This window comes from Crotalus tigris, unplaced genomic scaffold (genome assembly GCF_016545835.1).
Source record: "Crotalus tigris isolate CLP2741 ecotype Arizona unplaced genomic scaffold, ASM1654583v1 scf7180000018825.4774228, whole genome shotgun sequence".
NCBI classification, from domain to species: domain Eukaryota; kingdom Metazoa; phylum Chordata; class Lepidosauria; order Squamata; family Viperidae; genus Crotalus; species Crotalus tigris.
Window position 1 is genome coordinate 3,012,753 of NW_024097215.1, and position 25,895 is coordinate 3,038,647.

The 25,895-nt window shown below is 40.7% G+C and overlaps 1 protein-coding gene across 8 annotated transcripts in view; it reads right to left on the reverse strand.

Annotated features, from left to right (window-relative positions):
* PKNOX2 (PBX/knotted 1 homeobox 2) overlaps positions 1-25,895 on the reverse strand; it is a 271,719-nt gene that overhangs the window by 97,493 nt on the left and 148,331 nt on the right. For all 8 annotated transcript variants that reach the window (XM_039356443.1, XM_039356444.1, XM_039356442.1 and 5 more), the window contains one exon: positions 9,441-9,499. The gene's annotated coding sequence lies outside the window, so the exon portion shown is untranslated. The remainder of the gene's footprint in view (positions 1-9,440; positions 9,500-25,895) is intronic.

Sequence of the window (25,895 nt, forward strand, 5' to 3'; positions counted from 1 at the left end):
AAAACCTGAATAAAGTTATTTTTAAATAAAATGAAAATGGAACCAAGAGAAAGACAATAGGGGACAGAAGAAGAATCTTGCATCTTAATTTCCTTATAGATTATAGCAGCTTCCTTCAAACCAGTCACTTTCAAATGCTTGGACTGCTACTTAATAGAATTTTTAACCAGCTTGTCTTGAACTGAATTTTGAGGGTTGATATCCAAAGAAGATGGACACGAAGTTTTGAAGACTATCTAATATTCTGTAGCCGATCTACAGGCTTGCTTGCTTATTTATTTTCTCAGCTTCTGTGCTGCTTCAATTTTTAATAACTCTGAATGGCTTCCATATCCTATGTTTTAAAAATAACTTCACAAAGTAAACAAAATATCCAGAATCAATAAAAACGATTCAATTTCTGACAAATATAAGTGGAAAAAATTCATACTCTACTTGTCCATAAGGCCTGCTGTAAAAAAACGACGACAACAACCCAAGAAGGTTGTGGAGAATTTGGGCTGTATTTGAGCCTGGAGTGACATGTTGAGGATGTGCTCATAGACCTGAGTTGAGTCGGATGGGGTAAATGCATCAATTTAATTCATTAACATGAATGCATTTGCTGCATCTCTACTGATTGGTTTCTCTCTTCTGTCATAAAAATTTTAGGAGGTTGCATTTAAGATGCAACACCTGGAAAGTATTTGACACTCTACCATCCCAATGAATAAAGGCTGTTGGATTTCTCAAGGAGCATGTTGAGCTTCCCGATTTTTCCTTTTATTAGAACTCCCTACTCAGGACAAAACATTCTAGTAGTGGTTACAAAACAGTATTCTAGTCTCAGTTGAGAGAGGAGATCTTCCTGAGGTTATAGAATTTATTTTCTTAAAAAAAAAGTTTTAGGAATAACATCTCTCTTGTAATACTCCATATGAAGTTGGGATGTGGTAGACAAAGGTACCCATACACGCAATGACTTTCACAAAAAATGAAGTATGGTCAACATGCAGATGAACATTCCTCTTCTGCTCTGTTTTTGTCTATTTATGCTTTGCTTCCATTGGTTTCCATCTCAAAGTTTGTGGCCTGTTTGTCAAATATTTTCTCTGATTCCCTTAATCATATTTTGAAAATACTTCAAAAATTGCAGCATAGTTTTATTTTAAATCAATGAAGTTGCCCAACTAGGGCAATATTAATAAAGCTTTTGAGGTAAAGCTATAGGGCAGTTGCCCCGGTCTCTACTCATAGAATTTAATGGCCTTAATTGCAAGTGCCTGAGATTTTTGGTGTGCAAATATGTGCTACAGCTAAGTAATGAGCTCAATGGAGAGCTAGCAATTGGCTAAGTTATTGAAGGCCAAGCTTCTGGGCAAGGTGGAGTTAACAACAACAACAACAACAACAACAACAACAATACTAGTAGTAAGTAGTAGTAGTAGTAGTAGTAGTAGTAGTAGTAGAGTTGGAAAGATCTTTGACGTCTTCTAGTCCAAACTCCTGCTCAGGCAGGAAACCCTACACCATTTCAGACAAATGGTTGTCCAGTCTCTTTTTAAAAGTTCCAGTGTTGGAGCATTCACAACTTCTGGAGGCAGGTTGTTATTATTAGTATTATTATTTTTTTTTAGTTTTAGGAAGTTGCTTTCAGATCCTAGAAGTGACATAACACTTGAAAATGAGTTTAAATGTTGTTTATGTCTATGAAAAAATAAAAAATGTGGACCTTTCCAGCATTTAAGCAGTTTCCAAATCTATTTCTTGGGAAAGATGTTCTGCTTGGTACTTGGTACTTCTGCTCCGATATTCCCTTTTCTCTTTCCCAGATCATCTTTAAGGATCCTTCTGAGATGAATAAAGGAAACAAATGATCCTTTAAATCTTGGGGATATTCTCATAACTCGAGTGCCTTTCAGGTTAAACCAGGAATGGGGGGCTGGCAGCCATCCAGCTGAAATACAACACCCTGCATTCCTCATCATGCTAGGTGAGAAATACATTTCAATAGTATCAGGAATGCCACCATTGGACTCAACTGTTTTGAAATTCTGCTCCGACTGTGCTAGATTTCTATCACAGAGCTTTTATGCCTGTGAGAATTAGAACTGAATCACTTCTGAGCTGCGGGTAGTATAAGGAGCCTCTGCATTGGATGGATCCAAATTAGGAAGCCAAATATCAGTAAAAGTTCTCCCCTGCATCCTATTTTGGTCCAGTCTTTAACTAAGACAAGCTTAAGTTTTGAGTGCTTTTGTAAGAAGACAGATGAACTTGAATTCCCAAACTATTCAGAAGAGAAAAGGGAAGGAAGAGATAGTGAGATAGGCACTGCCCAGGGCAAACAAATGGCAGTTTCAGCTGCATTATGGATGAAATGTGACTTCTCCCTTCGTGCTGATTTTTGCATACTCCAGAGGGTGGCACTATGGCACGGTAGATAATTGTCTTGTGAACCATAAATGAATTCCTAAATCACAGCCCCAAAGCAACCTGAGCTACTAAATCTCAGGGCCGCTTGTCATAGGATTTACAGTTCTGGGTTTTTGCTTTTTTTTTTCTGAGAGAGAGAGAGAGAGAGAGAGAGAGAGAGAGAGAGAGAGAGAGAGAGAGAGAGAGAGAGAGAGAGAGAGAGAGAGAGAGAGAATTGAACCTATAGTTAAATATAAAAACAAATAAAAATGAGAGACAGCTGTTGCTGATAACACTCTATTTATCTCTGGGACACAAATTCGCTTTGCTGCAGTAAATATGCCAGGAACGGCATTCTGTTTGCTGGAAAGATTTGGACAGCTCTCCCTCACTGGGGACCTATGGCTATGAATCTTGAAATAATGGTGTAAAGCTGTCATGGATTTCATGCAGTTCCATGGATGGATCTGCTGCAAAAAATACACATGTCGAGCATTGCAAAAATTCACCAAGGACTAAATGGAGCTGGGCTGGATCCTTACAGCATTAAGAGGGGCTAAAAAACCATCCTTAATCCTAGTAGCTAAAGACCAAAGAAGAGCAAATTGGATGGATTAGTTCTACAATCGGGGAAACAAACTGGAATGTTGGCGTACGAAGTCCCGACTTATGGGCTAATTATGAGCCAAGTCCTTGTGGAGTTCATATAACGCTTACCCTGACCTTCTTATCCCCTGATCCCCACAGTCAACCTTCTGTGTAGCTACTGACTTCTCTTTCCTCCATTAAAATGGGCTGCTGTGCTGTCAATCAAAACATGCCACTTGCATGTCCTTGAAATGGGCTTGTTTATACATCTGGCCTTAGGAAAGGCCCTTGAAATAGCTTGTTTGTACTGTACAGGTTTCAGGAGACTCCAAAGGCTAGATCATGACATCTTGAGGGAGCAACATTATAGGAAAGCAGTTCCCATGCATTAAAGATGACAACAAAAGTACTCATCTATCACTGAATTAAAGCCGCTTCAGGTAAACATCAGCAGACATTCATACGGCCCTGTCAAATGCCAGGTTTTTTTTTTAAAAGATGGATGAAAATCTCAAAGACAATAGTAGAAGCAGCTCCTGGCTAATTCACTGAATAAGTTGCCATGAAGACAACAGAAAGATACCATGAATAAAATAGGGAAAACCTGCTCAGTCTAGCTAGTTTCATTTTTCCTCTTTATGGCTAATCTAGAATCCATACACTGTGCAATAACCTAACTCCAAGGGGTCCATGTGATTTGAAAGACCATGTTTACTGGTGATTAGTGAGGTAATAAAAACTGTAAGAAAGCAGATGGAATAGACAACAGAGACTATTCTTTGACTTTCTCCTCTTAGCTGCTCATGAAGACTAATCTAATCGCCTGCCCTGAACTCAGTTCATCTACCACAACAGCAGCATAAAACTGATCCTCATGCTCATTTTGTTTCACTTTCTCTTGATTAATGCCATGACTTCATGAAGCAGCAGCAATTTTATTTTTTTTAAGAGACTCAGTTGGAATATCTGCTGCTGAATCATTCAAAGGAAAACAGAGGATGGATTCAGAGATGCCTAGGAAATGGCACTTGTTTGAAGAGCACAACACTCCAAGTAATCCTACTTAAATTTATGCATTTTACACATGACCTTCTCTCTTCTTCCAAATTCCTATTAGGAGGGCTGGCCCTACTATTAGGTGTAGAGAAAGCAAGCTCAGAAAGCAATATTTATCTAGATCAAGGGTGTCCAACCACAGCAGCTTTAAGACTTGTGGACTTCAACTCCCAGAATTCTCCAGCTAGCCATGCTGACTGCGGAATTCTGGGAATTGAAGCTTACAAAGTCTTAAAATGGCCAAGGTGGGACAGCCCTGATCGAGATGAACAAATATTTTTAGTTTCACTCATTCTCCCATGCCCCCCATTGCCCCTCCTTCCAGTACACCAAACAGCTCCTGAAATCACATAACCATCTAAGCCAGGGATGGCGAACCTTTTAGAGACTGAGTGCCCAAAACCTGCCCCCCTAGCCCCATCCCCACTCTGCCCTGCCCACTGGGCCACCCACTACCTCCACGGCCCGCCACAGATAACCCAGGCAGCCCAGCAGCGCCATGGCAGCCACACCCTCTGCCTGTGCCCCGCAGCATCATCTGCACGTGACGGGGTTCAAGGGCGGAATCTTGTCCCCGCTGCCCAGCTACCATGTCCTTGGCTGTGCTGCTTCGTGTGGGCTGCGCCCAGAGGTGACTCTCCTCTGGGATGGCTGGTGGTGAGGAGGGGGCCGTGGGAGGAGGCAGGGCTGGGGAGACAGTGCGTGTGCCCACAGAGAGGGCTCCGAGTGCCGCCTCTGGCACCCGTGCCATAGGTTCGCCACCACTGATCTAAGCCGAGACTAAATAAACCACATTATAGTTTATCAAAATGTGGATAGCTGAACCAGTCATTGGACAGCTTCCTATATTTCTAAACCTCCCTCTATTAAGGAGCAAAGCAGTAATCTACTAGTGGGGAGAGGACTGCTAAGGCAGCACAGCCATGCCCCACATCTGATCACAAATGCAGAAATTGCTAAGGATTAGACTCTGTTGACCACCAAAGGCAATAAAAAGCAAGGGGTTGCTTCTCTTAGTTCCATCACTCAAAGCTTTCATTTCCCCTGGGCTATGCTGATGGGGAAAGGTCACAAGTGAGAGTCAGAAGATCACTTCCTTGCATATTGTCAAGACATGAGGGAAAACAGCTAGACCCAAGGCGGTAGATAGAGGAGGTGGTGGTTGCTGGCAGTAGGAAAAGGCGCCTCGTGCTTCCCCACTGGAAAGAAAGATTGCTTCCTCCTTTGGAAAGCGTGGCTGTATCAGCAGGCCTGCCTCTCCTTCTCCTTGTTCATGAAATCCACACAAAGTATTGAGCAGCTGAAATGCCAATTTAATTCTGCACCATGGCAGGCCTCCATTCACGCTTCCGACTTAATCCTTTTCATCTAGCTTGCTCGTAACTTCTTGATCTTCAAATCAATTCTGTAAATAGCGGCTGAATATTTCATTCTTTCCTTTGCCTGGGCTGCCTGCATTTCGATGGCGAAAATTCACCATTTTCTACAGGGCTTTGTACAAAAAACTGCTTGGCTGAGACCTTCCAGACCCATTTAATGATGCAAAGGATCCCCGTTAATTCCCCATCAGCCGGTTACTGGGGGGACACACCGCTCCCTGGCTTGCCAATAATATCCCACGTTCATTTATTTCTTTATTTAATATTTATTTGCCTGACGTGTCGATCCATTTCCAAAGACTTCAGGCAGAATTGTCCGTTGTTATTGTGGTACAAGAAAGATGGAAGCCCAGCCTTAGTTCCTGAGACTCCATAGTGTATTGGCAAATGTTTTGGTGTTTGTTTTGGCAAGATTTTTGGAAGACTGGCCCAAAATAATCCAGTTGGCAAGATTAGAAATTATGGTGTTCCAGTTTCTAACCTGGTTTCTTTAACCATTCCACCAAACTGGGTCTCAATCAAAATTAACATCTGAAAAACAGGATTATTTCACACAGACACACATAGAGACAGAATTGTTCTTATGCCTACAACAGTGGTGGCGAACCTATGGCACGCATGCCAGAGGCGGCACTCAGAGTCCTCTCTGTGGGCATGTGTGCTGTTGCCCCAGCCCCACCTCCCCCAGTAGCCCCCTCCTCACAAGCAGCCCCCCAGAGGAGAGTCGCCCCCAAGCATGGCGTGCACGGACCAGTGCAGCCAAGTACATGGCAGCCGGGCAGCGGGGACAAGACTCCGCCCTCGCGCCCCGTCATGTGCAGATGATGCTACAGGGCCCAGGTGGAGGGCGTGGCAACCTTGGCACTGCTGGGCTGCCTGGGCGATATGTGATAGGCTGTTGAGGTGATGAGTAGCCCTGCGGGCAGGGCAGGGATGGTTTTGGGGCACTCAGTCTCTAAAAGGTTCGCCATCACTGGCCTACAAGCTTTAGCAAATACCCCTATGAATCCAGGGCACCAATACGCAAAACCATGGGTCTTCCTAATTCTGGAAGACTTAATATCCTGAGAAGATTAGCAACATCGCTAGTATGAATGAGGGGGGGGGAGACAGGATTTTCCCTGGCAAAAAAACAAATTCTTTTTGCAGTTTAGATTATTCATTATTCATTAGCAGAAGCTGATGAAGCTTCAATACTTGTTCAAACTTTGCTCTGTCCTAAAACACACCAGAATTCTGGGCCTCCGTGTCTTGGTAATTTAGTTATCAAGGTTTGGAGGTGCGGATTTCCTGTCTGCTTCTGGAAAATACTCCCAGCAGTGCTTAAAGGTTGCCTCTAGCTATCATCTTAACATTTTCCATCGCCCCAGAAGGACACTCTGCTAGAAGAATTGTTCTCGCTCTTACTATTTCTAGTCTTTCTGACATTGCACAGGCTACCAGGCAAGAACAATAAGCACAAGATCCTTTCTCCCAATGTTGAGTTCCATCTAAATACAGCTAGCAAAGAGGAGTTATGTATCAGGGCTGAAAAAGACCGTGCAGATTTTTAACTCTGCAGCCTTTTGTATAGAAGTCCTTGAATATCCTGGTCATTCTTGCAAAACACTGAATCAGAATCATAACTGGGAAAAATAACCGCTGCCAAACAATGTTCTTTGGAATTAATGTTCTGGAGAAGAACAAACAAACCAACCAATTTGGGGTGTGCAACGGCCACCCTTCTTCATAGGTCTTACAACAGTCTAACAAAACTGTACAGAAATATTAGCAACGAAGACATCTAACATATCTGATCTACTGATTTCTCATTACAGAAGCAAAAGATAATATCATGTAAAGTTGACCAAAGGCTGTTTGAAACACGTTGTTGTTCTTGGACTAGATTCTAAGTCAACTTTTCCAAATAGCCCATTTAGCATTTAGCCTAGCTCAAGTTATCAGTTGGATCATTATTATTGGTCTAAGTTACACCAGGGTACTTTGGAACAATGTGGACGTTTTCACAACATAGAAATTGGAATAAACAAACTTGCTATCGTCTTTCCCATCTTCTTAAAGAGCAGCTTAACAGCCATTTTAGCTCTGATCAGCTGCAATGGGCTTTTAATGAATCCTACAAGGATTGTATGCAATATCTTGATCATTAACATTATTTTCATCCATTCCTTTATGACATTTTTATCCTCCTTTTCACCCAGGAGATTTAGGGACTGCTTTCCCTCAGAAGTAATCTTTTAGAGGACAATGGTGGCAACCGGTGATTGGAGCTAAAAATCTAAAAGTAGTGTTTTTTTTCCAGACACTTTTTTATTTTCACTGTGAAATGCCTTTCTTTAATTCTCTTTCTGTTGTCTTTTATTTCTCCTCAACAGCTGGTTCTCAGGAAAAGAAAAACCAGTTTTTAGCAGAAGTCTGAACTGATTGCTTGCAAAGGGCTTTTGGAATGAAGATGAAGATTGCTTGAAATCAGGCTAAGGGCCAGAGGTTGCCCACTTCTGGCTGAGGTCACCTTCCACCTGGACTAGCTTACTTGCACAATAACATTTCATCAGTTTTGGATGGAGTACCAGCTGTGACCTTCCGAGGTAGCCCTGCCCTCTACATCATTAACCATGCTCCATTAGCATCCTGTTTGGACTATAGTAATGCCTTAGAAGAGGAGGTGTGAATGGCTAAGAGTCATCTCAAGGAGCATATAGCAGTTGCCTGGTGAATAACGGGAGAGTTGGGGGGGGGGGTTGATCACTGTAGGGAAACAGGGTGGAATAAATCTTGGATCTGATCCTGCCAGACAGCATTATCCTTTTTTTCACAGAGTCCAGATAGATTGTAGATATGGAATAGAACAAATAGCTCTGCCTTGGTCTCTATGCCTTCATAAGGAAAACATTGTAGAATTTGGGAGAAAGGACATTCTAACGTCTTCTATATATGTTTTGCAGGTGCAGATGTGGTTGTTGTAAAAAGTGGTGAGAGAGGTTTGGGAAGAGGACTAGGGGGTGAATAAGTGAGGGTGAGTAAGTAAAAAGGAAGAATGAGGAGGAGGAGGAGGAGGAGGAGGAGGAAGAAGAAGAAGAAGAAGAAGAAGAAGAAGAAGAAGAAGAAGAAGAAGAAGAAGAAGAAGAAGAAGAAGAAGAAGAAGAAGAAGAAGAAGAAGAAGAAGAAGAAGAAGAAGAAGAAGAAGAAGAAGAAGAAGAAGAAGAAGACGAAGAAGAAGAAGAAGAAGAAGAAGAAGAAGAAGAAGAAGAAGAAGAAGAAGAAGAAGAAGAAGAAGAAGAAGAAGAAGAAGAAGAAGAAGAAGAAGAAGAAGAAGAAGCTTATATGCTCAACTATAGTACTAACAGATCTGGATTAATAATATGGGGAAAAACTGTCCTAGTGATGAGCAGAGTAAGAAACTAAATTCCACACATCCAAGGGAAACTGCCTTTTCTGCAAAACAGTTATCAGAGGGAGCACTTCTATATGTTTTTTTTAAAGCATCATGCTTTTTAAAAACTAATCAGTTAAATTGTTCAAAGCCACAGGAACAGATTTCTTCCTGGAGTCATAATACTCTTAGAGATCTAAATTGCTTCTTTCATAGCAACTTCACATTTTGAGAGTGTTCCATTCTAATAGACCTTATATGTTAACTTTCCTTAACGCCAACACCCATGTCTCACGTGAACATTGCCTGTCCACCTTCTGTGCATCTTGTTTTATGAGTGTGTTCTGATGTGTGTATTTATGTGAATATGGAGGCAGCTGGTCATACAGTTTCCCAAAACAAGCTTCTACAGGGATCCTGTTTTCATTCGGATGCATCAAACACACAAACATACAGAGTTTCTAATGATCCATCCCATGAAATATCGCTACCTGTGTTCCCCGTCAGTTCCAGGTACAGTATAAGCTAGCCCGTGTTTTTTATTATTATTATTATTTTGCTCACTGATTCGGATGGAAATTCCGTGGCTTTTTTTATGCAGACCGATCAAAATGCAAGGCTTACCATGAAGCATAGTTAGAGGTACTTGCCTTTCTAAACTTTCCCCACTGCCAGCCGCACAAAAGCTGCTGCTTCCAGCCAGAGTGACCTGAAAAGAGACAGATGAAACCATCAGATGGAGAGGGAGATAGAGATAGAGATAGAGATAGAGAGAGAGAGAGAGAGAGAGAGAGAAGGATGTTTCTTCATTGCAAATTCCAACTCCCCCCCCCCAAAGCAAAAGCAACAGAAGTTAAATACAATATAGATTATTTCTACCCAACTCTACAAAGAATACTGCTGGTTATAATCCACAGACAAACCAAAGAGGTTGTCTATTGTTTTTCATTTTAATTAATTAAAAAAATGAACTAGACGGAAGGCACAGAAAACCTTGCAAAAACCAAGACAAATTTGTTAGTGCCAATTTCTAGAAGGAGAGGCCTTATTCCATTCCAGCTGCGCCAAGCAACCTCTTATCTGGTTTTTCTATCCACCCGAAGGAACTTTCACTTCTGTTTCCTTTGGGGGCTTGCATACCCCAATGTTTTGTCTAGAATTTACATCCTTGGCTCAGCCTGTTAGTAGAAAGAATGCAGACCACCGTGGTGCCAAAACGGTTGTACCGCATTCCATCTGCTTCTTTGCTGTTGTACCCATGGTGCAGCTCAAGCTGGGGTAGGGCAAAATATACTTCTTGTGGGCTCACTTCCCAGTTTCGTACCCCGCAAAATTTCTCCCTCCTGACACTCCCCCACCCCCTCCAATATCTGCTTCTCTCTCTCTGAGTTCCTTTTCTTCCGACTCTGGTCAAGAGCATCTCTAGCACTTTCTCTCTTCTAAAATCATTTGATATGTTGTAGAACAGAATTACAGTTTCATTTAGTGGATTTCATTTCTCTAAGGCAGTGGTTCTCAACCTGTGGGTCGGGACCCCATTTGGGGTCGAACGACCATTTCACGGGGGTCACCAAACAACGCAGTCCACCATTTCCCCCCCCTTTTCCTTAGCTGTGCTCCTCCCTTTTATTCTATTGGCTTTTGAAAGCCAATAGAGCAGACTCTCTTGAATAGAGTCTAATTCTATTGGCTTTCAAAAGCCAATAGGAATTGTCCAGGCTGTCTCTACCCTGCTGAGCCTGCCAAAAGTCCCATTCTGCAAACGGTGCTGCACCAGTTGAGTAGTCCTTGACTTACGACCGGTTGAGTAGTCCTCGACTTATGACCGGTTGGGGGGGGTCACGGCATTAAAAAGGTTGAGAACCACTTCTCTAAGGACTGTGAAGGGAGGGAGGAAAGAAATTTGAAAGAAAAAACATTGAAAGAAAGGACATTCATGCACACAAAACATGGACCTGCTCCTCAGTCACCCTGTACACTGAAAATTTTGGAATTCTGTTTCTCCTTTGAAAGGATTCTGAATACAGTACAAATTCAGTCAGCTGAATGGGAACAGGGATTTTTTTTAAAAAAAATGAAGGATAATTTCTCCGGCTCGCACTTCTCCAGAGTAGGATTTTACTTTTGCAAAATCCCAGAGGTGCTTCTTTCAAGAGGCAGCTGTGACCTAGATGACTGAGAATCTCCATAGACATTTACCTCTGCACAGTGGTGGGATTCAGTCGGTTCGCGCCAGTTCAGTAGAACCGGTAGCTAATTTTGTGTTGAGTTCCGTGAACTGGCTGACTCCCACTACTGGATGGTGTCCACTGAAGCCCTAAGCCCTTTTTTCGCAAGGCCCAGAATGGCCCACCAGAAGTGCGTGGATGCCACTTCCGGAAGTCCCTTCTGGGCCTCAGAGGCTCAGACCCAGAACATATTTCTGGAAGCAGCATCCACGCAGAGAACTGATTGTTCACATATTTGAATCCCACCACTGCTTCTGCAAAGCTAAAGCACCATTTGGAACCTTCTATATTAACAGTGCTTGTTTTTATTTTTCCAAACTCGCCTGTGGAATTCCTAACATTCTACCATTCAGGTGATCAGAAGAAGGGCCAGAAGGCTAAATGCATTTTAAAATAACCCCTGTGCAATCCCAGCCACAGTTTAAGACAGGCCTTCAGTCCATTAATTATCTAGCTTTCCTAAGTTATGTTTAAATACATTTGCATGTTGGAAAAACTTCAACAAAAAGCTCTTGCTTTTTGGAGATCCTTGAGGGAGGTGACAAGTTCTCTTTGTGATTCATAATTGTATGCAGAAAAGGTTGCTATATTCATTGCTTGACTGATGGATGGACCCCTTTAGGTTTAAGGAAGGTTTACCTGAACCTGGGCAATTAAAGCAATATTTCTAAGGTTCCAGTGTCCCAGTAGGCTGGTGTTTACTTTAAATACTTCAACTTTCACCCTTTTCCCGCAGTGTTAATGAAGAGTAAAATCATTTTCTGATACAATACACAAACAGTTTATAAACTATTTGGCTCAAATAAACATATTGTAGAAACCACAAAAAAGAAAGCCATTGCAGACAACGGTGTACAATTAATTGTTGTTTTTGTATCCAGATTGCTGTCAAGCTTCAATTAATTTCCAAGGTCTATAGTCTGTAAAAAAAAAAAAGTGACCCAAATCGCATGAGATTTGGTATGAGAATACTAACAACTCGAAGGATCCTAAGAATGAGACTGCCAAAATCTCATGAAATTTGATGCATCTCTTAAGGTTCAATCATGGGGAGGGGATGGTGGTGAGTGGGCGCCTGTGCCATAGTGCCAGGTTGTGCATTAGTGCCCATTATCTGGAAATGCTGCTGGCCACCGAACTTTCCTTGTCCTCCAGCATTAAGATAGATTCCTGTCAAAAGTGTTTCCTGATGAATGCTCTTGTTAACCAGCATTAAAAAATGTGCTGCACTATATGTCAAGTCAGGTTCTGCATTTATAGTGCAAGCTCCATGCAGTTTGAATAGAGGCTTAGAAGAAATATTTTTAAAGGAGAGAGAGAAAGAGAACGCATGTAGGTGACACTCCTATCCTGGACATTCTTGAACTGGTGGCAAAAAGCAGATATTTCTCCCTGCATAATGTCTCACCTTACTTTCATTTTTCCAATAAACGCTCAAAGAAAGTGTTTCCTGCTCAATCATCTTGTCTGCCAGCTTGCCATACTTTGAAGTGTAGGTGCAATGAGTGATGGGAAGGCAAAATGGAAAGCAAAGTATGAGAATATGGAAACAACTGCCATCCCTAAGCTACCAGGACTTACAGCCTTCTTTGAGCCTTCTTCTCTTCACCTGGGCTGCTATGTACAAGGAGGCAAGGCTGTGTGTGAGCCTCCAACATTTGACAGAGAGAATGGCAACTGGAGAAACCAAGGGAACATGCTTTTCAAACCATGAACTGAGCAATCCCCATAAACCTAATGGAAATTCTTTCTGAATGTTGTGCAGTTAAGTGGTTTTATGTAGCAAAAACTCAGAATTAGAAAGTATCCCAAAGCCGAACAAAACCAACAATAAACTCTGCCCTCCAAACCTTTACCAGTGCAAGTTTAGTCCATGAAGGACAAGAAGCAACAGATGGAAACTAATCAAGGAGAAGACCAACATAAAACTAAGGAGAAATTTCTTGCCAGAAAAATTAATCAGTGGAACAACTTGCCTCCGAAAGTTGTGGGTGCTCCAACACTAGAGGTTTTTAAGAAGAGATTGGACAACTATTTGCCTGAAATGGTGTAGGGTTTCCTGCTTGAGCTAGATGATCTCCAAGGTCCCTTCCAACTTTGATATTCTGTTATTCTGTTATAGGAACACCTGAAGGGTCACAGGTCCCATTGAGGATCATCTAACAAAGTAAATGGTGATCCACAAACCCTATATCACAATAAACACATTTTCCTCTAAGGTGCCACATGATTCTGTTACTTATAAAAAAATCTATCTTGAAGACACATCCGTGACCAACTTTAATCCAAAATAGGAAGTCAGGCGCCTGGGGAGACTTCTGATTAATCTGGTTTCCCTCTAACCAGCTGGCCTGGAGGCTACAGAATGGCCAATGGTGCAGATATCAAGCTGTCTCTCCCCAAATGCCTAATTAACAGGAAGATTTGGCTGGAGGAGAACACCACGGGAGGTAAGCGAATCTGGAAACTGGGGGCAGCAGGGGTGACAGCATTCACTCATATATTAGCTTCAGCTCAAAATCTATCAAACTGCCTCAGTTTACATACTGATCCCTTGTGGGAGGCAGACCTCACACATTTGCATATACACAGCCCACTCCATTGGACTGCCATCTCTTAAGAAAAAGTCAGAAAAAGTAGGAACTTGTGAAATATTAGGAAGTGCAGAAAAGTATGTCAAAACTGGGGATGTAAAATGAGAAATGTACTAACACAATGAATCTCTCTCTCGCTATCTAGCTACCTCTTATCTATCATCCACCCACCCTTCCTTCCTTCCTTCCTTCCTTCCTTCCTTCCTTCCTTCCTTCCTTCCAGCCAGCCAGCCAGCCAGCCAGCCAGCCAGCCAAGGGCTAGAAACTACTTTATGCATTTCAGTATTCAAAAGGATTAAGATCCTTTAATTCCATAGGCAGCTGTATCTAAAGATGATGGTGGTGGTGGTCTTCCTCTGAATAGCATCTCACAACTGAAGATTCTTCCCACCTTCTTTCCCCAATCAAGAATGAAAATCCACAAAGTAGTATTACAATGAAGGCTTGTATATAAATACCATTCAAAACAATATCTCTTGTTTGAAAGGCCTGTGCATCACATAGGGAAGCTTCAACATTTTTTAACAGAATTTATTATATTGCCATGCATAAGAAAATGTCCAAAGATAAAGGAACCCCAAAGATCAGAGAAGAATTCGTTTTTTAAAGTAATGTAGCTGGAGTTGGGGGTTCCCTAAAACCAACAACAAATAAGACCCAAGTTTGCTTTGCAGACTCAGAATGAAGAAAAGATGCTTTGATGGGAATAGGAATATTTCATGTTACAATATTTTGCTGCATGGGTCACCTTTGATGTTAACATTAGGTAAACTCAGTATTAATTGAATTTTGGCTCAGTGGCGAGGATATCTAGAACTTTACAAATTCAGACTAGCTGCAAGGATCAGGATCAGGTGATGGAAAAGATCTTCTACTTAATAGTCCAGAATATCCAACCTTGGCAACTTTAAGACTTGTGGACTTCAGCCTGCTGGCTGGAGAATTCTGGGAGTTGAAGTCCATAAGTCTTAAAGTTATCAAGATTGGACACTCCTGGTCTAGAGCAATGTTTCTCAACCTTGGCAACTGTAAGAGGTGTAGACTTAAACTCCCAGAATTCTATTTATGTATTTATCACATTTTTATGCTGCCCATCTCCCCTGTAAGGTGACCCTGGGCAATTTACAAATCTAATTGTACCAAAAAGATTTTGCTGAATCCAAAGAGTATTTTTTTTGCGATGTTTCCAGATATAGAAATCGACACGGTTGAAAGGTGCTGTGTGCATGTGAATATTTGTGCTTTTCAACAGTGTGGATCACCGGGGTAGGACAGGTAGCAATGGGTGGAAATTTAGCAGGACTACTCGATTCTGTAATAGCTTTGTTCCCTGTGCCATCCGTCTGGTAAACTCGCAAGACTGGCTTTTCTTACCATGCACATGTATACATAACCTGAACTAGACTGTTTTTTCTCTGTGTCATATAATATATGTGGGTCTATGCATACTTCTGTATTTATTTATTTATGTGTGTCATGTTTATGTAGTGTATATCGGAGGTGGTGACCCTTTGAGAGCTGTATGCAACGAAATTTCATTTTAAGGTATGCCGATTAGTGTATGCTCAAAAAAGTGTACGACAATAAAGTTCTTCTTCTATTCTTCTATTCTAAATTAATCAAGGAGAGAAGCAAATTAGAACTAAGGAGAAATTTCTGGACAGTTAAGAGCAATTAGCCTCCAGAAGTCATGGGTGCTCCATCACCGGAGGCTTTTACAAAGAAACTGGACAACCCTTTGTCTGGAATGGTATAGGGGGGATGGACTAGAAGACCTCCAAGGTCCCATCCAACTCTGTCATCCTCTTATTCTCTATGTTCTGGGAATAAAATTGTGTGTGAATACATTTGAATCACTAAAAGATTAGAGTTTGACGGCATGTACTGGGATGAGGTGGAGGAAAACATGGTAGGGAAGTGGCTGGGGTTAAAACAGTTGCTCAATGGGAAATGTGTGCTGGGCCCATAAATATTAAAGAGTCGCCTAGTCCTACAGAAAGTGGCTTCATACTGTTTGGCTCCAGGCAAAATAAAGGGAATTCAGTGCCCCAAAGGGCTAGAACAGTGGGATTAATAACACATCAATTTTAATGCAGGTTTTTTTTTTCTGCTTCATAAACAGCAAAGTGAATGTTTGAGCATCTCAGCAGGAGGTTAATGAGGACTCTGATTAGTTATTCAGATTTCCTTACAGTGCCTCAATCCATCCTTCTAGAGGGAGAGGAAAGGAGGATGGGTAAAAAAAAACAAAAAACCCAACAACACAGTAAAGATATTCTTCCCACTCTCCTTCTGTTTTCTAAGCCAGCTCGGGCCACAACATGGCAAAACCATTCAGCGTCACAATTTTATATCTTGCGATGGTTCATATTTCATGGAGAGTATATAGCATGCTCAAACTGTCTCTCTTCACCTTTCTTTATTTCCAGCTTGCAAAGAAAGGGAGAGCACACCGAGAAGCACAAAAATGTATGAAGCTGGCTTAGCAGCATCCAAATCCTGCCTCTTGCTAACGGATGATGGGTGTGCCTCAAACCTGAGTAGATCTTTGATTTTCTAATTGGAAAATTAATCCTCCAAGTGTGCTTTGATAAAAACTTTGGATTACAATATCCAAAGAAGACGGTGCCTGATGGATATGAATTCCGGTAACAGCAACAATGTTGTTGAAAAAACTGTGCCTGATGGGTGCTAAACGGGGAGAACACATCAGGAAGGAAGAGTAGTTTAACCAGAATAGGCAGCATCAGTGGAAGTTGTATACTTTCAAAGAAAGTAGAGAAGTAAACTGAGAATGATAATAAAGAAATAAAATGTTATGGAAAGAATAAAAAAGGCTGGTCCTGCCCTCAATGCTTTCTTCCCATTGCGTCTCAGCAGATTGTTCCACAACCAACAACAGAAGATAAGATAAGATAAGATAAGATAAGATAAGGTAAGGTAAGGTAAAGTAAGATAAGGTAAGATAAGATAAGATGATAAGGTAAGGTAAGGTAAGGTAAGATAAGATAAGGTAAGGTAAGGTAAGGTAAGGTAAGGTAAGGTAAAGTAAGGTAAGGTAAGATAAGATAAGATGATAAAGTAAGGTAAAGTAAGATAAGGTAAGATAAGATAAGATGATAAGGTAAGGTAAGATAAGATAAGATAAGATAAGGTAAGGTAAGGTAAGGTAAGGTAAGGTAAAGTAAGGTAAGGTAAGGTAAGGTAAAGTAAGGTAAGGTAAGATAAGATAAGATAAGATGATAAAGTAAGGTAAAGTAAGATAAGGTAAGATAAGATAAGATGATAAGGTAAGGTAAGATAAGATAAGATAAGATAAGATAAGATAAGATAAGATAAGATAAGGTAAGGTAAGGTAAGGTAAGGTAAGGTAAGGTAAGGTAAGGTAAGGTAAAGTAAGGTAAGATAAGATAAGATGATAAAGTAAGGTAAAGTAAGATAAGGTAAGATAAGATAAGATGATAAGGTAAAGTAAGGTAAGGTAAGGTAAGGTAAGATAAGATAAGATAAGGTAAGGTAAGGTAAGGCAAGGCAAGGCAAGGCAAGATAAGATAAACTTTATTGACATTTTTTTACTGTGGGCACAATGGCACATATCAAAAATGAAATTTAGTTGCCCACTCTCAAAGTGAAACACATACATGACGCACACCTAAACATACTATGAAGAACATATGCACAGACCCACATCCCTACATATACGTAGCAAATAAATACTAAATACTATCCATCTTGAATATATAACGGAAGGAAGAAGCTTGAGAGTTTGCAAGGTTAATGCTGTATGGAATGAAACTATGGCTGAATCTGGATGTTCTGCTACGGATACCACGAAGCCCCCCTCCTCCCAGAAGATAACAAGGAAAACAGGTCTGTTTTATTCAGCTCCTCAGACATTGTCTTGGCAACAGAGAGTTCCTCCTTTCAGTTATCTCATTGTGAGATGCTGAAGATTGAACTCAGGGCCTTCTGCATTCAAAGCACATCCTCAACTCCATTTCCACGTCTTGGCATAAGGAACAAAGATGATGTAACCAAACCAGGCATAGTCTGGCCGAAGGGAGTCTCATCCTTGTGCCTCCTATGATGGCCCCACACCATCATTATTATTAATTCCACCCAGATGTACCACCATATCAATCTTTGGTTTCATCAGCTATAATGACTTATGCTTGAGGGAAACAATTATCTCAATTTAATCTTTGTCCCAGGCTCACAACATCAGTGCTGTAATTGGAAAACATCCAAGGGAACAGAATAGGAATATATGCGAGATAGACAAGAGAAAATACATCTTTCAGTACTTTCTGATGTACTCTGAAAATTGTCACAGGGCAGCTACCTGTTGCTTTATTTTTGCTTCTTTTGATGCATTTCAATTTTTAAATTATAGTGATGCTTTTAACTGGATTTGCCATGTCTAGTGTGGCTTGTGTGAATTGGGCAGTCATATCAATTGAAATAAGTAAATAAATACTTGGTTCTTGTGAGCTGCCTTGAATAAAGTGGAAGTCAGTGATATACAAATTATTATTACACACACAACAATGTGAAATCATAGCTGCCAATTCTTTAGCTGGTATTGGGCGTCACATGCACTGAGTTCTTCCCAAGAATTAAGGATGTTGTAATGCATTGGCATGTTGCCTTTTGTAATTGACAGATGGACACTTTGTCAATGTGCAAATTTTCTAAGTGCCGTCTAAGATTTTGGGGTATGGCACCCAGTATGCTGATAGCCGTTTATGCCATAATCTTTCAACTTCATTATTATTACTGACTACGCAGATAATGTGGTCTCAACAAATGCTGAGTGATACATTGAAGAAGAGTGATAAATTGAAGAAGACTGCTGCCTTTGGGTTCATATTTAAAGTGTTTGAAGAGCAAACAGTGACTGAAGAGACATGATGGTTGGTGACACCCTTGATACAGAAAAGTTAGCACAGTCTAATGAAGATTACGCTCCCAATATATCTTTGCCCATTGATGGAGAAGCCACAAAACCCTAACCCTAACCTCCTTCCATTCCATGAAGTAAAGCAATAATCCTGCATGGATTGGAGACCTTTATACCTGAGACTTAGTGAGCTCATGTCTTATATTAAGAGGTGAAGCCAACCAGGGTTACACGGTTGAAAGCTAGTTGTGAGTCAATATGAAAGAGCTACAATTTTCTTATAAAGGCAGAGTCTAAAACATACCAAGCACATGGATTACCTAGTCCAATTCCTTGTCCAGTGCAGAAATCCTTTGTTGAAACATGACACTCAGCCAAAGTGTGTCCCCCACCTTCCAAGGCAGTCAGCCAATGCCTGACAAGATCTTTATTTGTTTGCTAATTCATATTTATAGGTAGTTAGAGATAAGGTGGAATAGACCTTATGACATGATGCCATGTCTTCAGAATATATTCCATCCTCTTGTTCAGAAATGTAACTTAAAGAAACTATTGCTGACTATGGAATATAAACATATAAGACCTAAACAAAGGGAGAATATCTTTAAAAAACAGAGATCACCTAAAGCTTAAGAGGATCACAGATTTCCCCCCCCTTTTTTTTCTCCCTTCCATCACTTCTGAACCATCATGTGAATTTTACAAGAACTTTTTTTTCCAAGCTTTCCCCTTCAATGTAATTGAGAAGTCATTTATTCCTCCTTAACATTTGCTTGAAGGAACGTTAGAGCTGAATTATAGTTGGGACCATAATCTCACAGTAACAGTCAGGGAATTGTTAATGCCTAGCTCCTGCAGAATGCCGTATTACATCTTTTATGGTGGACATAACATTTTTATGAACTTTTTCTCAGGTAACATCATCATTTACTATGGAGAAGAGCCCCTACCTACGGTAGGGTTTGTTAGCTTGGATATAAACTTCACGAATGCCTTGGGGTACCTTGAGAGAGACATCCCTGAAGTATTAATCTCAATACTTTATCCCTATGGCCCTTTTCTTGTAAATTCATTCAAAGTGGCTCACTCCAACAGTTTATTAAATAAAATGATTTGTTAACCATACAAGGCTACAAAACTGAAATATCTCAGTCTATAATATTAACACAGTAATATTACAGTAATACCAAGCAATTCATGGACAATTTATAACATGGCCTAACAATGGGAGGGGCGGGATCCAGGTAACCACAATTTTTTTTTATCAAAATCAGAATAAAAATCTTCTCAGCAGTCTATGAACTTTGATGGTTTCCTTCACCAGAAATCTATTATGGAAACTATGGGGCAAAATATTTGAAGATTCAGAATGCCCCTCCCCAACTCAGCTAAAAATCCTAACATCTGTTTTTATGAGAGAACTGTTATTTTCAAAGCTTCATTGCTACAGATACCTCTACAACAAGAAATGTAAAGGGACTAAGTGGACCCGGGAGCTCTTAAGGTATCTCAGAAACAACTAGTAACTTCAGGGTAACTTTGGGCCTTTTCTAGAGACATTTGGATGATCAGCTGAAGTGCTTCTAAATCCACCCTTCTGTCCTCATTTCTTCCACCCCTTTTCAAGAGAACTGTATTTTATTCAGACCTTTTTAAAAAGAGATCTCAGAAAAGGCACTTTCAGTAGTTTATATTTTCTTAGTAAAAGAATAAATTGCCCTGTGGTAAGAAGGGCAGCCGATAGATAGATAGATAGATAGATAGATAGATAGATAGATAGATAGATAGATAGATAGATAGATAGACAGATAGATATGGATGGATGGATGCATGCATGATTTCAGATCTCTCCCCCAACTGTTTAAATGTGTTTGGGTTTCTCACATCTAGAATAATTCTTTTATTCTATTTCATTCAAGAGCTGTGGTGGCGCAGTGGTTAGAATGCAGTATTGCAGGCTAACTCCGCTCATTGCCAGCAGTTTGATCCTCACTGACTTAAGATTGACTTGGCCTTCCATCCTTCCAAGGTCAGTAAAATGAAGACTCAGATTGTTGGGGGCAATATGCTGACTCTGTAAACCGCTTAGAGAGGGCTGTAAAGCATTGTGAAGTGGTATATAAATCTAAGTGCTATTGCTATTTTTCTTCCCTTTTTAAAAAGAAAGATGGATTTTATCACTTTGTGCTTGTCTCGCTTCTAGCTTCCATTAAGTGTCATAAGTATTTCATTATGGGAAGGCCGGTTTTCTTATTTGTCCCTGCGTTTGAAGATTGCATCATTTCATTATTCTTACAGACAAATGCTTTTAACTCTCTGTCACTGCTAGTAAAATCTGGATATTCGCATGAGTTTGTAATACTTAGGCTGACAAGGGTCAGCACAAACACGCCTAGGGAGGCAGAAATGACCTGACCGGTCCTTCTTGATGGACAGAGCCACTTTTCAGAATATGCACAGTGATATTAGACAATTGTAGAGTGAGTCTTTAGGTGAGAGGCCTGTCACCTAGGAGATAGCACAAAAATTAGGAAGACTAATGGTAGAAACACTGCACACTGATTTATTGCAAAGCGAACACTCAATGGTTGTGTCAAACTACAAGTCAGCAAAGATAAATTTAGGATCTACAAAAGCATACAGTAAAAAGAGAGTTTCTAGTTTGAATCAGTTGGAGTTCTTTAGTTTGAAGCAGAGGGAAGAATAATATAGTTTTTTTAGTTTGAAACAGAGGTAAGAATAATAGAAATAGAAATACAAGGAAAAAAAATGCTGCCTGCTTGTAAATTCTTTTCGTTTATTTGAAAATAATTGCATAATGCTTTCCAATCAACTTCAGTCTATAAACATGATTGGATATTATTATTTATTATTCATTCAATTTTTGTGGCAGCCCATTCTATCTAAAGAATTCTGGGTGGCTCACTCACAAACAATCCAATAAAATCAACAGAACTGAAGAAGCTTCTTGGATGAGAAGTGAAATGGCTTCAAGGAAAAACAAAGAAAGTCCAGTTGCCTCTTTAAAAAAGCAACTTTGGGACAACCATGACCTGGATGACTGAGAATCTCCACAGACAATGCAATAAAATTAAGTTTAAAAAGCCAATAGACAAACACGTAAACACATCAGTAATAGTTATAAGACCAAAAGAAAAAAAAAAATCATCCTGATCAACGCTAAAAATCTATTCCTACATCAGCTTAACACAGCCACCGTAAAAACTCTTCACGGTTGCCAACATGCCTTCAGAACTGTCTTTAAAAATTCTGGTGGGAAGATATTCCAAGGATGGGTGCCATTGAAAGTAGAAAGTAGGAAACCTCTGGGACAGGACTAGATAACTATGTCCCCGTTATGAATTCTGGGAGTTGAAGTCCACAAGTCTTAAAGTTGCCAAGATTGGACATCCCTGATCTAGGATTTAAATTGAGCATTTATGATCCACCTTCATCAATTTCCCTGCAGAAGCAAATTATTTTGCACCTGTTCCTAAGCAACATGGGAGTGGTTCCCCTCCCTCCTGCTGTAAACAAACTGTTTCCTAGACTCCCTCTTTGATACTAAAGAGACGTCATAAAAAAAGAGAGATTCTTTTCTTTGGGACCATTGCCATATGCTTCATCTCAGCCTTAAACTACATGTTAATTGTTCTGAATTAAGAACTCCAGCTGGAAAAAGCAAACAAGCAATTTACAGACCTTAAGATAACACCCAACTTATCCAAATGGATGTTTAAAAAGCTCCCCTTCTTGGTTGGGTAGAATTCAAATAATACTGACTGGGTTTTTTAAATAAAATAAAATAAAATAAAATAAAGCCTTTTACAAAATAAAATAAAATAAAACCTGGTTTCTTGAAACTGGATTTACTCCCAGATACTGCATCCAGTTTTGGTCATCACGATGTAAAAAAGATGTTGAGACTCTAGAAAGAGTACAGAGAAGAGCAACAAAGATGACTAGGGGACTGGAGGCTAAAACATATAAGGAACAGTTGCTGGAATTGGGTATGTCTAGTTTAACGAAGAGAAGGACAAGGGGGGGACATGATAGCAGTGTTCCAGTATCTCAGGGGCTGCCCCAAAGAAGAGGGAGTCAAGCTATTCTCCAAAGCGCCTGAAGGCAGGACAAGAACCAATGGATGGAAACTAATCAAGGAGAGAAGCAACCTATAACTAAGGAGAAACTTTCTGGCAGTTAGAACAATTAACCAGTGGAACAACCTGCCTCCAGAAGTAGTAAATGCTCCAACACTGGAAGTTTTTACATTTGTTAAATTAAGTAATTTATGGGAGATATTGTAATTATTGTAACAGTTAGAACAATTAACCAGTGGAACAACCTGCCTCCAGAAGTAGTAAATGCTCCAACACTGGAAGTAATTACATTTGTTAAATTAAGGACTGGAATGTGAGACATTTAAGTGCTAGTAGTTCTGCAGACAGATAGACAGCTAGTTCAACCAGCCTCGGGTTTTCCCCCCTCTATCTTCTGTTCCAATTTCTTCCCCATCTTTCCAGAAATTATTCATTTTTTTTTAAAGAAAAACAAAACCTTGAAAAGTAAAACAAAAAATATCTTCATAAATGAGGGAACAGTAGATCTTTTGACACTTTCACAGCCGCTTGCAAGAGAATGAGATAAAAGTAATAAATTGATGTACTCTGTCTTGTGGCTTAATTTCTGTGGCTAGAATTTCCATCTTTATATGTGGGGTTCCTGGAGTGCAGAAATTTTTGATAATGCCACACAGTTCAACTTTATTTCCCTTCCACAAAACAACAACACAAATATAGACCTCAAGCTGTCAGCTGCTGGAAATAAAATGAGATATCTTATTACTTTTACACATGGAAAATTCACTGCTCTTCGGAGTTTATAAGTCCCTTTTGAGTGAGCTTCAGTCTTGGATCTGAACTTGGCTGGAGTGACCATCTGTCAAGGACCATCACTCCAAAGAGGTTATTGTTGCCAGAATGGGACAGCTTGCCATGGCCAACTCACCATGGCCAACTCGGCATGGCCAACTCAACATGGCCAGCTCACAACGGTGAGACAATTCAACATGGCCAAGATGCCCTGGGACAACTCGCTGTGGGACAATTCAACAATTGATTTTCATTATTTAAAATAATTAAACAATTATTTTATTTTTTCTCATTCACATTTCACTTTGTCCCTCCTTTCTTTAATGACTCCTTCCACTATTTCTTTGATATTAGTGTAACTCTTTTTTCGTGGCGAGTTGGCTGTGGCAAGTTGTCGTAGACCCATCATTTCCTTAGTACAGCTCTAAGGGGTACAATCACAACCACTCTCCTTCTTAAGCCCAATCACCATTGCAAATCTGAGATTCTTCTTCCTGAGACCGAGCAATTTTTCACCACTCTGTCCTCTGCTTGGTGCTCTGCAGTAAACAAAATGGTGGCACTGGTTTCTGATAGATCAGATACAGTAACGTCTTAGGGGTCCTGCTCCCTTCCGCTCATCTGCCTGTTTCCATTTTGGAAGGACATGACTTCCCAGTACTTTTATAGTCTTAGAAATGTTGCAAACACATTTGCTCTGGTTCCATCCTGACTTTTCCAGCCGGCTATCCAAACTAAAATAGAAAACTACATCCATTAAACTTACTGGGATGAAGTTATGAAGTAATCTAGGCTTCTAAAGAATCTGTCCGTCATCCATCTTTTAAACCTCAAGCTTTCTAACCAGGGAAACAACATCTGAAATCTTTTACCCCTGCAGGAACATTCCACCAGCAAGTGCTGCTCACTAAAATTGTAGCTTTGGTGAGACCACAACGTCCACTAAGCGTCCGTAATGAAACTAAGTCTGAGTTTTACTTAATATTAAGTTACACAGAACTGACCAAACAAAAGCAACTTAAATTACATCAGTTCCTGGCTATTTTGGGAACTGAAATTTGGGGGACATTTGCTAGAGTAGCAGCCTCTTAGAAAGACTAGATTAACAGAGATGAAACCTGAGCATCGAAGACAGTGCCAAAATAACTTTTCAAAGCTCACAGCTGTAACCACTGGAAGCTGCAGACCGTTTTGAGGGTGGAAATACATGCAAATGGTAAGGGAAACTCTAAAAGGGGCTTAACATAATTTAACAAAACAAAAGTAGGAAAAATCCAAGTTTTTTTCTCCCTCAGGGCCAAGCAAGAACAGTTAGTCATAATTTCATTGGTGGGTCTGATCCCTTTGCCTTATTGTCATACCACCTGTGTCTCCCGTGACCTTTCCAAACCTTTTAAGTGAGGCCCCCAACCATGAAAAGATTGCCCATTCCTGTTACAGGCCTAGAGCTACACCATGAAAAATGCGCATTAGATTTTTGTTCTCCCATCTGGTCAATAAAACCCATTCGGTTAAGTGCGTTTCTTGATGGATGGACCGCACTTTGAGCATCAGAACTGTACCTGGGAAAGGAGATTGTGAGCACAGCTCATTCTGACATGTTTTCATGGGAGCAAAATCAGAGCAGAAAGCTAGAAACGCTGAAGACTGATTGCTTGTGCGATATACCCAGTGGTGGGATTCAGCCTGTTCACACCACTTCAGCAGAACCGGTAGCTAATTTTTTGTTGCCCGGGCCCAGAATGGACTTCCGGAAGTGGCATTCACACAGAGAACCGATTGTTGACATATTTCAGTGGTGGCGAACCTATGGCACAGGTGCCAGAGGCGGCACTCAGAGCCCTCTCTGTGGGCACGCGCACCGTCACCCCAGTCCTAGGCCTTCAGCTGGGTTTTATAAAACCTTTTTGCTTTAGGCCTCCACCACCGTGTGCAAAAAAAAAAAAAAAAAAAAGGTTCAATCAGTCAATTTCAACTTCTCGCGGAAAAAAAAAGATCTTGCAAAGTTGGAATTGATTGATTGAACTTTTTAGTTGCACCCAGTCTGCCGTTACCACTGCAGCCACGCCCAGCCAATGGGCCACACCCACCCGGCAGTCGATGATGCATAAGTGGGTTTTGGCTTGCAGTTGGGTATTCAGTCTCTAAAAGGTTCACCATCACTGACATATTTGAATCCCACCACTGAATATACCTAAGCAGTTAGGACCACAGTGGTTCGCATGATTAGCGCGTTGGGTTGGAGGCTGGCAAGCCCATGTTAGAGTGCTGCTGTGGGGTGGGGTTGAGCTCCTGTCCTTTGCTCCACTTCCTGCTGGGGATGTGAAAGACGCCTCGAATTTGACGTCCCCCAGGCAACAGTGACATCACCGGCTAATCCTTTCAACTGCGAAGTGCCTTGGTGCTTCTGACACGAGAAGCAATATCTCCCATAAATTCAGTACAGATCGTCCTTGACTTATGACAGTTCATTTAGTGACCATTCAAAGTTACAACAGCAATGAAAAAAACG